The 10,313-nt window shown below is 38.2% G+C and overlaps 1 long non-coding RNA gene across 2 annotated transcripts; it reads left to right on the top strand.

The window, feature by feature from the left end:
* The first annotated feature begins 468 nt into the window (after positions 1-468).
* On the top strand, positions 469-4,237 carry LOC145600513 (uncharacterized). Of its 2 annotated transcripts, XR_014104295.1 has the most exons (4): positions 469-649; positions 852-906; positions 3,530-3,660; positions 3,916-4,237. It is a non-coding gene; the product is annotated as an uncharacterized LOC145600513 (long non-coding RNA). The 2 variants fall into 2 exon arrangements; XR_014104294.1 differs by having other exon boundaries at positions 472-906; positions 3,916-4,235.
* Positions 4,238-10,313: the final 6,076 nt, after the last annotated feature.

The following is a 10,313-nucleotide window of genomic DNA, read 5'->3' as shown; positions in this document are numbered from 1 at the left end:
CACCTGTCTTTTTGGAGAATTTGTAAATAATCTAATAATCTAATATCAGATATTAGATATATTGGACTCACCATGAGTCTAATTCACCCAATTTTTTTTTTTTTTTTTTTTTTTTCGATTTTAGAATCAATAACATGAAACAAGTCTTTTAGTATTTAGTTGACACGTTTATACTTTACTTATTATCCACTAATTCTACCCTAACTAGCTTTTGTAATTTATTAATTAGAATAATTGTCATGTGAAATTTATCCTATCTCAATGTATATTTTCAAAGTATCACTACTACAAATCCCGTGATTTCTAGACGCTTTACTCTCGACGCTGGCCTCTTAGCGTCAACATGAAATTGTAAACTCCGTGTTTAGTAGACGCATTTTCTAGTCTAGAAATTTGTGGACAATGAAAGGCGTCGAGGATTCTACATGCTTTGCACGTGACCATAATTTTCAGCCCACTCAAAACTTAACCGCCCTTCTACACAAAATAACCCCTGTAAACTCTCTGGTTCTTTCACAACGAACCCTAATTCGCCGCCAACCCTTCTCCAATCTTCACATTTCATCTCTAAAGACATCGAGATTCAGTGAATTCGGCTAGAAAACTGTGAAAATCGCATCTCTTCGTCAATATCGCCAACTCAATTCATGTTGTAGTAACATCCTTGCTGTTGTTATCGATTGATTTTGCTAGTTTTTTGCTTATATCTCACTGAAATTTCTTTTATTTATCTTGATATGTGGTTTCTTTTTGTTCAATTCAATCTAAATTTATTTTAATGTTGTGTTTTTCTACCGATTGTTTTTGGTTCTTTGGGATTTATCGGTTGAAATTGTGTTACAATGGGACAGATAAGTTTTCAATATGAAGCTTCTATGATGCTCCAATATCGTCTAATTATAAGAGGTATTGAATTTTTTCCCCTCTCAAGTTTACATTTTTAGGATTTTTAAAAGTAATTTATCTTAAGTTCAAATTTTTCCAGATCATGTTGTTGAAGTTGTTCTAGGTTCAATTTTTTTTTCTTTTTTTCCTCTCATTTTCAATTCTTTGTGTTATAAATAATCCGATTTTTGCATTTGTACTTCAATTCGTACAATTAAAAAAATTCCCAATTTTTGTTTTGTACTAATAGCTTCAGTCTCCTCCGATCCACCTCTTGCACATCGCACAACTTCCGACGCTGCTTGCTACAATATCTTGGAGTTATTAATTAAGATATATTGAGTCAAATTTATCATTTTAGTTATCTCATAATTGTTCTGATAGTATGATCCTTTGTTTTCGTATTCTTTGTAACTTAACTAGTAACAGAGATATTCCCTCTTCTTTCTTGATCTGTTGGGTGTTATTATCTCTGAAATTGTGTAGATTAGGCTTGAATTTCCTGGGATTTAACTAATCAGGTGGCTGTTAGTTTAATCTTGTGAAGCTGGGGTGAAGAAAGCTTGGGGTGGGTAAGGTGTGATTGATATAGTGGGAAAGTTGAGTTCTTTGGGAAGCAAGTTAATGGACTTGGGGCTCCAAATTGAACAAGCAGAAACAACCACTCTCGAAAAAAATAAGGTGGAATTTAAATATTGTACCATTTTACATGATTATTTAGAGTCTTAGAGATATATTGATGCATTATTTATCCGGTTTGTCTTAGCAATTAACTTGCATGAAAACTGCTGTTTATGGTTGAAATGCACTGTAATTGTTCAGACGTTAATAAGCTTTATTTAAACTAGAAACTGCAGAAACACCATGTAGATGATTGCCCTCTTTCTAGTTTTAATTTTCGCGAAAATGCAAAGCTCCACTATGAAACAAATGGCCTACATGTATCATGGAAATTAGCAGTGAACTTGTAGATTTTATTTTGCTGTATAGTGCATGCATTCTTCAAGTGAGGTTTAATTGCAGCAAATTAGAATGATTGATACTGATGATGACATTTCTTGGTGCAATATTTTTAGTTGGGTTTAGCTTGTAATATTGTTCATTAAGGTAGTGATAGAAAGTTTTTTGTTTTAAATTTTTTTTACTGTATATTCACTTTATGTTACAATCCTTGAAGCTCGATTTGTTGTATGGGCGTCGCTTTCACCCTAGAAAGCTACTGTTGTGTAGAAACAAGAAATTAGGGGTGGGATTAATAGTGCATTGTTATTTTATACAACAAAATGATGACATGAGTTAAATGTGAAATGTAAAATGTAAAACGTTACTCCGTAGTATATTGAGCTGAGGAGTTGTAGATTATCATGATCCCTTGCTTGATCTTTGTTTGAAATGCTTGATTTCTCATACATTAGAAATGACTAGGTATCTTTGTAAACTATCTCCCTAGTTAGAAATTTGATGTCACTCGTAATTTAGATTATAAATGGTTAAATATCTCAATGGTATTATTAGGTAGTGAACTAAGTTTCTTACTCAGGCTGACTTTATGAACAATGCACCCAATGTTCAGCACCCAATGCGATAGGATGCATTTGGGCTGCCAATAGAGCAGCATGCTATTGATGTATGTTTTTATTTTTATTTATTTTAAATCCTAGGACATGACTTTATCACATTTTTGTTTACAGTTTCTTTTTGTCACAAACTATGGCCATCAGGTTGAATGTTTTGTGGTAATAATTAGGTGATAAATATATTGTTTTGTGTGAAAAGTTTGGTCTTTGATATGAGAACCCGCAGTAAAAAAAAAAACAAAAAAAGTTTACAGTACCTTTTTGTGTGAAAAGTTTGTCTTTGATATGAGAGCCTTGTTTAAGTATTTTTATTTTTATTTTTATATTTGGTTTTTGCAAAATGAGAGTCCAGAGAGATAGTTTCTTCATCTGAAATCAGTCCACAAATAAAGGAACAATATTTCATCCCTCATTTGGAAAAGGCTTTAAGTATCAATTTGTAATTTGTTGTGTATTGAGTTTAGATAACTAGGCTTAATCATTCTAATGGGATAGAGCAGTTATATTTTGATTCGCTTCCACAAGATTGAGGTGATTAGTTTGGTGGAATTTGATTGTATTTGACTGATATTTAAATTTCAATATGCTCACTAATTAACCCCTCTTATATTATTTATACATAGAGTTTTTTCTCTAAATTAATTAAATAAGTGTAATAGTTTTGCTTTTGCTATGTAGCTTAATAAACTTATAGGGGATTAAGAAGTAGTAATGTCTGAAACTGATATGAAACTTTGCTTTCTATTTTTTTCTTTGATGTGATTTATTATTGGTGATTTCTCAACTTAACTGGGATGAATTCAAATTTCTGAATAAGAAGAGTTCTTGATGTTGATATTTTTGTTATTTGCAGATGAATTATTTCAGATTTAGTGTTAGATTCTAAAATACTCAGCTTCATTATTTTGGCTGTATTAATTTGCATTTACTGTTCAAATATTGCTTTCGTTATAACTATGCTGCTTGTTTGGAGTGTTTGCTTGTTCCAATTGTTTCTGCTCCCTATGTTCCCATTATTGTGAACTGTTATTAATTTTGGGTAGTGTTTTGCTTTTGTTTTTGTTTAGACATGCCATGAGTATTACAGCTTGAGGACGACACTGTTACTGTTACATGAACTCCAAGATTTTCCTAACTGAGAGACTGACTTCTTACATAGAATTGTAGGCTGAAAACTCTACTTTGCTGAAGAGCTATGGTAAATTGCATTTCTTGGACATGATCTTTGTGGTGTTTAATTTTGAGCTTTACATTTTTGTGAAACAGATTCTAGTTTAACTAGAATTTTTCATCAATATTGTTGCTGTTTCAGGATGTTGTGAAACAACTTTACATTTTTGTGAAAGAGCTTTACATTTTTCATCAATATTGTTGCTGTTGCAGGATTTTTTCATCGCTATTGTGAAACAACTTTACATTTTTGTGGTGTTTAAGATTGATGTTGTTGTTACAGGATGCTGATCAAGCTCCATCTTGCGTTGTTGCTCCATAATATTGTTGCTAATGTTGTTAGTCCATGATGATGAGGATCTACAAACATCTAAGGGTGTTTTGTGAATTCAAGGCCAACAATGATTTGAAACAATATGAACTTTGCTTTACGCCCCTTGCAAGAAGATTAAGGAGCAGCTAATTGGAGATCGATTGATTGAAGTTTTTTTTTTTTTTTTTTTTGTTGAAGAAATGAGAAGATTTATTCCACTAGCTAGTACGTACTAGTGTAGACACCTAAAAATGTCTCCCCAAAACCAAACCCGATGATAAATAACATTTCACCGCCACTATTAGTCGGGTTTAGTATTTAATCCCGAGAGTGTTAAAGAATCGTATCTTATTAAATTCTTGTTTTTGAAAGGTCTATGGATCAGTCTTGGTATTTGGTAAAAGCATAGTTTTAATTTGTTAATTAATTTTAAGCCCAAACCTTTTATTTTATTATTTTTGGCCCAAATATTTTATTTATTTTTGTTATTTTCTTATTTTTAGCCCGAATAATAAAAGTCAGAAAAAAAGCCCGAAATTATCAATCGGCACTTAAAAAAGCCGAAAGAAATTAGGGTTAAAAATGAATTTAGACGGAAAAGTGGACTGGAACTGACCGTGTCACGGTCAAGCTTGACCGTGTCACGGGAACTCTTCCCGTCTGACGGTGGGACTTTCCGTGACACGGGAGGTCTGCCGTGACACGGGAAGTTCCGTGTCCTTTTCGCGTAAACCCTTAACGCGTTTTCCGTTCCGTTTTCTAAAAATTTCCCGCGACACTCCAAAACTGACCGTGTCACGGGAACTTGTACCGTCTAACGGTACAGTCTAACCGTGTCACGGTACAGTCTGACCGTGTCACGGGATGCATTTTTAGGGTTTTTATCGTTTTAGGGTTCCGTGTGCTCCCTCAGCACATTTCCCTATAAATACCCCCTCATTTCTGATGAACGGGGGCACCAGAATTCGATTATTCTTATTTTTCTCTCTTTTATGCTATTAACCTAAACACTAGCCTACCCTTTTCACTTCAAAATTCCTTCTTCAAGCACTCAAAGGAGTCCATATTTTACTCGAGGTTCTGTCCTTAAACCAAGGCGTGAAAGGTAGAATTATTTGAGGGTTTGGCCCCAAAATCAACTTTATTTTATTTAATTTAATTTAGTTATTGTTTTGTTATTTTCTTGAAGTTACTAACTCGTTTATTATTTTGTAGTTGCAAACAAACAGATTCAAAGTAAGGATCATGCTCTTTTTATTATTATTGTTTTTCTAACGATTTTTATGTTGTTGGAATTATGATTAAATTGGTTTTTATGTTGATATTGATTCTATTATTTATTTTGATCACCATATTGCATGTTTAAAGGGAATATGTAATTGAAAATCACGCCTAATAAGATAATTTGGACAACCGGTTTAGGTTCCTTTTAATCTTGTTGTTTAATCAAGTGATAACCAAATATTTAGGATTATGTGTGCATTAATTTTGAACCAATTTAGTTAAATAATAGTTTGGAGCAAATTGAATTATTGTTTGTATGCCTTTGAGATCACAGGAATGCTTTTCAAAATAAGAATCGAGTAGAGGCCAATACGGGCGAATGTGACTCCATGACTCACTTCGTACCATCATCCCCCATCCTCCTTTCGTGGTTCCGAACCATATGGAGTTAGTAATCTCATGGATTATGAATGGGGTGTAACCTTCACGGGTCAATCGTTGTTGCCTATCGTTGTCCCTTATCGTGGTTGCCTTTTTATGATCCGTGGACGGTTTACAAGTTCCTTAAAAAACTTGTTGGCGGCTCCCTACTTTATTTGTCCCTAATCGTATGTGTCAATTCCCACTTCCTATGAGTGCCAAGCATATTCACAACATGCTTTTAGCGTAGGCGCACTTCGAACGACGCCTACAATTTGGCGACTCCACTGGGGAGGATTCTTAATTATTTATCGATTTGAGTGATCGGTATTTAATTAAGATGAGTGGATGAGATTTGAAAGATTCTTGAAAAAAATATTCCTGTGATTAATTTGGCATTTTTGCATCTACATAGACGTTTTAACGTCGCATTCAGGTTTGTCCCGTAGGAAAAATTGGATAACTTGGTTGCGCGCAAAAGCAAACAGGGCACCGGTCAGATTTTCTGACTGCCGTGTCACGGCAGAGTCTGCCGTGTCACGGCAGTCCTAAAATCAATGCGGTGGCTTATTTTCTCTTCTCACAGTCAACTTCCTTCGATTTTTCTGAAAAAACGTATGTGTTCTACATGCGTCTTAGCCCCGGGGAATTTAAGCTCTATCAACCCAAAAACGCTCATGGCAATAAGGGTTCATCCGAGTCATTAAATTCACCCAAACCATGGAGTCGAGTTCGATTTCATCACGAACTCGCGGAGCCGCCCGTTGGCATACACCCTCAAGGGAGGCTGCCTTGCTAACGCGTCCAAACTCTTAACCATGGTACCCTTTTGACACCCAAAGCTTGACCAATAGTTGAACATAGATCTTGACTTTAGGTTGCGAACCTTTTTTTTTTTTTTTTTGCATCATCGTGCCTAAATGCTATGTGTTTGTTCGGTGCTAACCCTAATGTGTTTGCTCTCTTTGTTTGACCCATGACCGAGGGTTTTTATTCTCACATAGTAATTAGTACGGACTTAAACTCGATTAAAATCTGAAAAAAATCACAAAACTGACCTGGAACTGCGCACCGTGTCACGGCATTTTCTGCCGTGTCACGGTGAACAGTGCCGTGACACGGTAAAGGCTACCGTCTGACGGTAAGCCTTAACCGTGTTACGCCAGTCTGTACCGTGACACGGTGCCCAGGAAAGTGTCCCGTCAGTCTTTTTTCTCGATTTTTGTGTCCAGTATTGAGTCGTGTCTAGTTATACGGTCAAAACACGTGTCTATAACCTCACCTAATCACTCATATATTATGTCCGCACTTTTAGTCATGCACCACTTTTGACCGTATTTTAGGGAAGTTTCGTTTGTGTCGTTTTTTTTTTCGGAGTAAGTCGGATGGTATCCTCCCATGTTTTCTTTTTTTTTTTTTTTAATAAGTAGAGCTTCGATAAATTTTTTTTTTTCTTTAATCCGGATAGGTTAAGGTCAAGTTTGGTCATTAAAGGTGTGTTTGTTTCGGTGTCACAGCACTTGGGCAAGAAGCAAGGGTAGATTGTTACGGTTCGAGTCCATACCTCAACAACCTCTTGTACCAAAGAGGCGTACAAGGAAACCACCTCAGTCATCTCCACAAGATCCGTCTCTAGTCTACTTTCAACCAATGGCCACTAAGGAAGACATCGAGAACCTCAACAGGACAATCGAAAGATTGTCTGACATGATGCAGATACTCACTACTAGAGTCAGCACTGTAGAGCAAGACAAGCAAAACAGTGTCACTACTGCTGCGATGGACAAGATCAAGGAACAAATGAGCAAGATTTTCGAAGAGTTCACTTATGTGGAACAGCCTATCACCTCCTCGTCTATAAGAGAGAAGCTCCCTGAGAAGTTTTCCACTGCTGATATTCCCAAGTTCAAGCCTACTGATAATCCACTTTTCCATTTGAAGGCTTTTTCTGCAACTATGGCTCTTAAGGGAGTAGATGTGACACTCTTCCCTACGGTGTTTCCTCTTTCCTTAGAACATGCCTGTCAACAGTGGTTCTATTCTCTGGAATCCAAGCATGTCACGACCTGGGAGGATGTTACTGAAAGCTTTATGAATCTGTACAAGTGTAACATCCAGGCCAAGACTTCTGAACGTGAACTCTCCATTCTCAAACAGAAAGAGAATGAAGGCTTCACCACTTACCTAAGCAGGTGGAGAGAAACAGCTGCGCTCTTGGTGGATCCTCCCAAGGAGAAGGAGATGGTTCGCTTGTTCATTGCCAATCTGACGCATAAATACAAGCAACACCTGAAGTTTCTGCCTCTAAGTACCTTTGATGCTGTATACGATATTGGAATCAATATCGAAGACGAACTGATGAAGTCTGTTGGTAGCAACAATAACAACAACACTTGGAAAAACAAGAAGAACGACACTCCTTCTTCTTCGTCTTCTAAGCCCAATAATGCTACCAACAATATCAACATCAATGATGTGTTGGCCCTTAATGCCTCTACTCAAAGATTCCAAAGGCAAAGGAGGATTTATACGCCTTTGGGAATGACTTATGATGCGGCTTATGACCGTCTACATGGTCAGGGACTGATTATGCCAATTGGACCATTTCCAGAACCTCGACCTGAGAATAGGACCGCCAACTATGACCCCAATGCTTATTGCAAATATCATCAAGGCAAGGGTCATAACACTGAGAAGTGTTGGAGGCTGAAAGACGCAATCCAAGACCTGATAGATGCTAACCAACTTCCTGTCCCTCCAGGGGGCAAGAAACCTAACATTCAAACAGGTCCTCTTTCTGATGCTTTGGCTATCATGGGAGATGAAGTCTCCTTTGATCCGTCAATACTCATTCAACCTGTGAATAAACCTCTGCCGGAAGTTGTATTTATCTCAAACACTGAAGAAGTGAATGGGATTTGGGATAGTGATGATGAAGACGTCTATCTCAAAGACATAGCCTGTTCATCTCTCGGCACCAGTGAAGATGTTTTGGGGGACCTTGAGGTCAAGGTTCTCACCAGAAGTGGACGGTTGCAACAACCTAACCCACCTCCACCTCCACCACAATCAAATTTGATAGTTGATCCCATCGACCCTGTGAATAGCGATGTGGTCAAACAGCTGCAAAAGACCAAGGTGGAGATGAATGTATGGAAGCTTTTGGCCACTTCCCACGAGCATTGAAAGGCTGTAATGAATGCTCTGGTGAATATAGGAGTTGATGACGACATGACTCCTCAAGGATTGGTCAACTTTCTCACTACTGAGCTGCCGAGTACCAGCAATCTGATCTCCTTTTCTGATAAGGATCTACCCCTGGAAGGGGACCAACATAATAAGGCCTTACATCTCACTGTAGTGTGTAGGCAGATGAATGTTCCTATGAGCCTGGTTGATAATGGCTCTGCAATCAATGTGTGCCCACTCCGTACTGCAAGGAAGTTGGGTATAAAGAATGAAGAGTTGACTCCCTCCACTCAAGGGATTCGAGCTTACGATAATACTCGCCGTCAAGCCGTGGGTACTATCGTACTGAATATAACTACTGGGGCTATTGAACGTCGCACCAAGTTTCAGGTGGTGGACATTAAGGCCTCTTTCAATCTGTTATTAGGACGCCCTTGGCTTCATGAGCTAAAGGCGATTCCGTCGTCGCTTCACCAGAAAGTGAAAGCCATAGTGGGAGGAATTCCGATTACTATCGATGCTTCTCCTATGCGCATTCAAGTTATTGATACCCCTATCGTCCATGTTGAGCACGATGAGGAAGATGAAGATCTGTGGGGGTTTTCTTTAGATGATGTTCTTGCGATCGAAGAAGAGGAAAAGTGTCATCTCGACTTCGATCCTTATTCAAACACTAGTATCAACGCCATTATGAAGAAGCAAGGTCACTTCCCTGGAATGACCCTTGGGCTCAAGAAGAAAATGGCTAAATCTTGAGGGCATCCTGGTGCAGTCAAGGACACTTTCGACTTAGGATTCGAGCCGACAAAAGAAGACCTGAAACGGGCTGCGTTGAAATTGAAGGCTCGCAACAATGCTCGAATCACGAAGACAGAAATGGCCATGGATCCATATCCGTTCACTCTCAACGGCCAGTACATCAAAGAAGGGGAAGACTTCCCATGCTATGAATTCCCCGAACCATTTGTCCATGATGGGATCCGTGAACCAGGATTTGAGGTATTCCTCGATTGTGACTTCATCGATGAAGAACTCTCCACAGTCGAGAAGTCAGCCAGCCTGAACTATGATGATCTGGGAATTAACCTTCTTTTTGGAATGGAGAAAAATGAATCCAAGCCGGTCTGCAATGATAACTCTGAGCTCGTTCAAGCGGTCATAGCAAACAAGGAGTTTGATCCCTCCGAGTTAATCGTCCAAGCTGACAACATTTCAAGGGGATGGCGCAAGACATTGAGGATCACTACACCAAGTGGAGAGAAGTTGGAAATAACCGCTGGCGAGGGTCCTATGTTTGATGAGTATGAATTGTCTGGGTCCGAGTCCGAGTCTGAGTCTAAGTCTGTAGATGAGTCCTTAGAGTTTGAGGCCGACCCTCTTTCTGCTATAGAGTTCAGCCCTGAATCTTTTGTTGAGCCTTATCCTTCTAGTCCTAATAATTATGGTGAGGTCGCAGCTGACCTTGCCTCTCTTGATGTATTAGCCAGTGAATTCAATGAAATGAATACCTTTGCTTACGATGTGTGCCATTCCCC

This window comes from Chenopodium album, chromosome 2 (genome assembly GCF_948465745.1).
Source record: "Chenopodium album chromosome 2, dcCheAlbu1.1, whole genome shotgun sequence".
NCBI lineage: Eukaryota > Viridiplantae > Streptophyta > Magnoliopsida > Caryophyllales > Amaranthaceae > Chenopodium > Chenopodium album.
The sequence above is the reverse complement of the archived record's forward strand: the minus strand, read 5'-3'. Positions and strand labels throughout refer to the sequence as shown.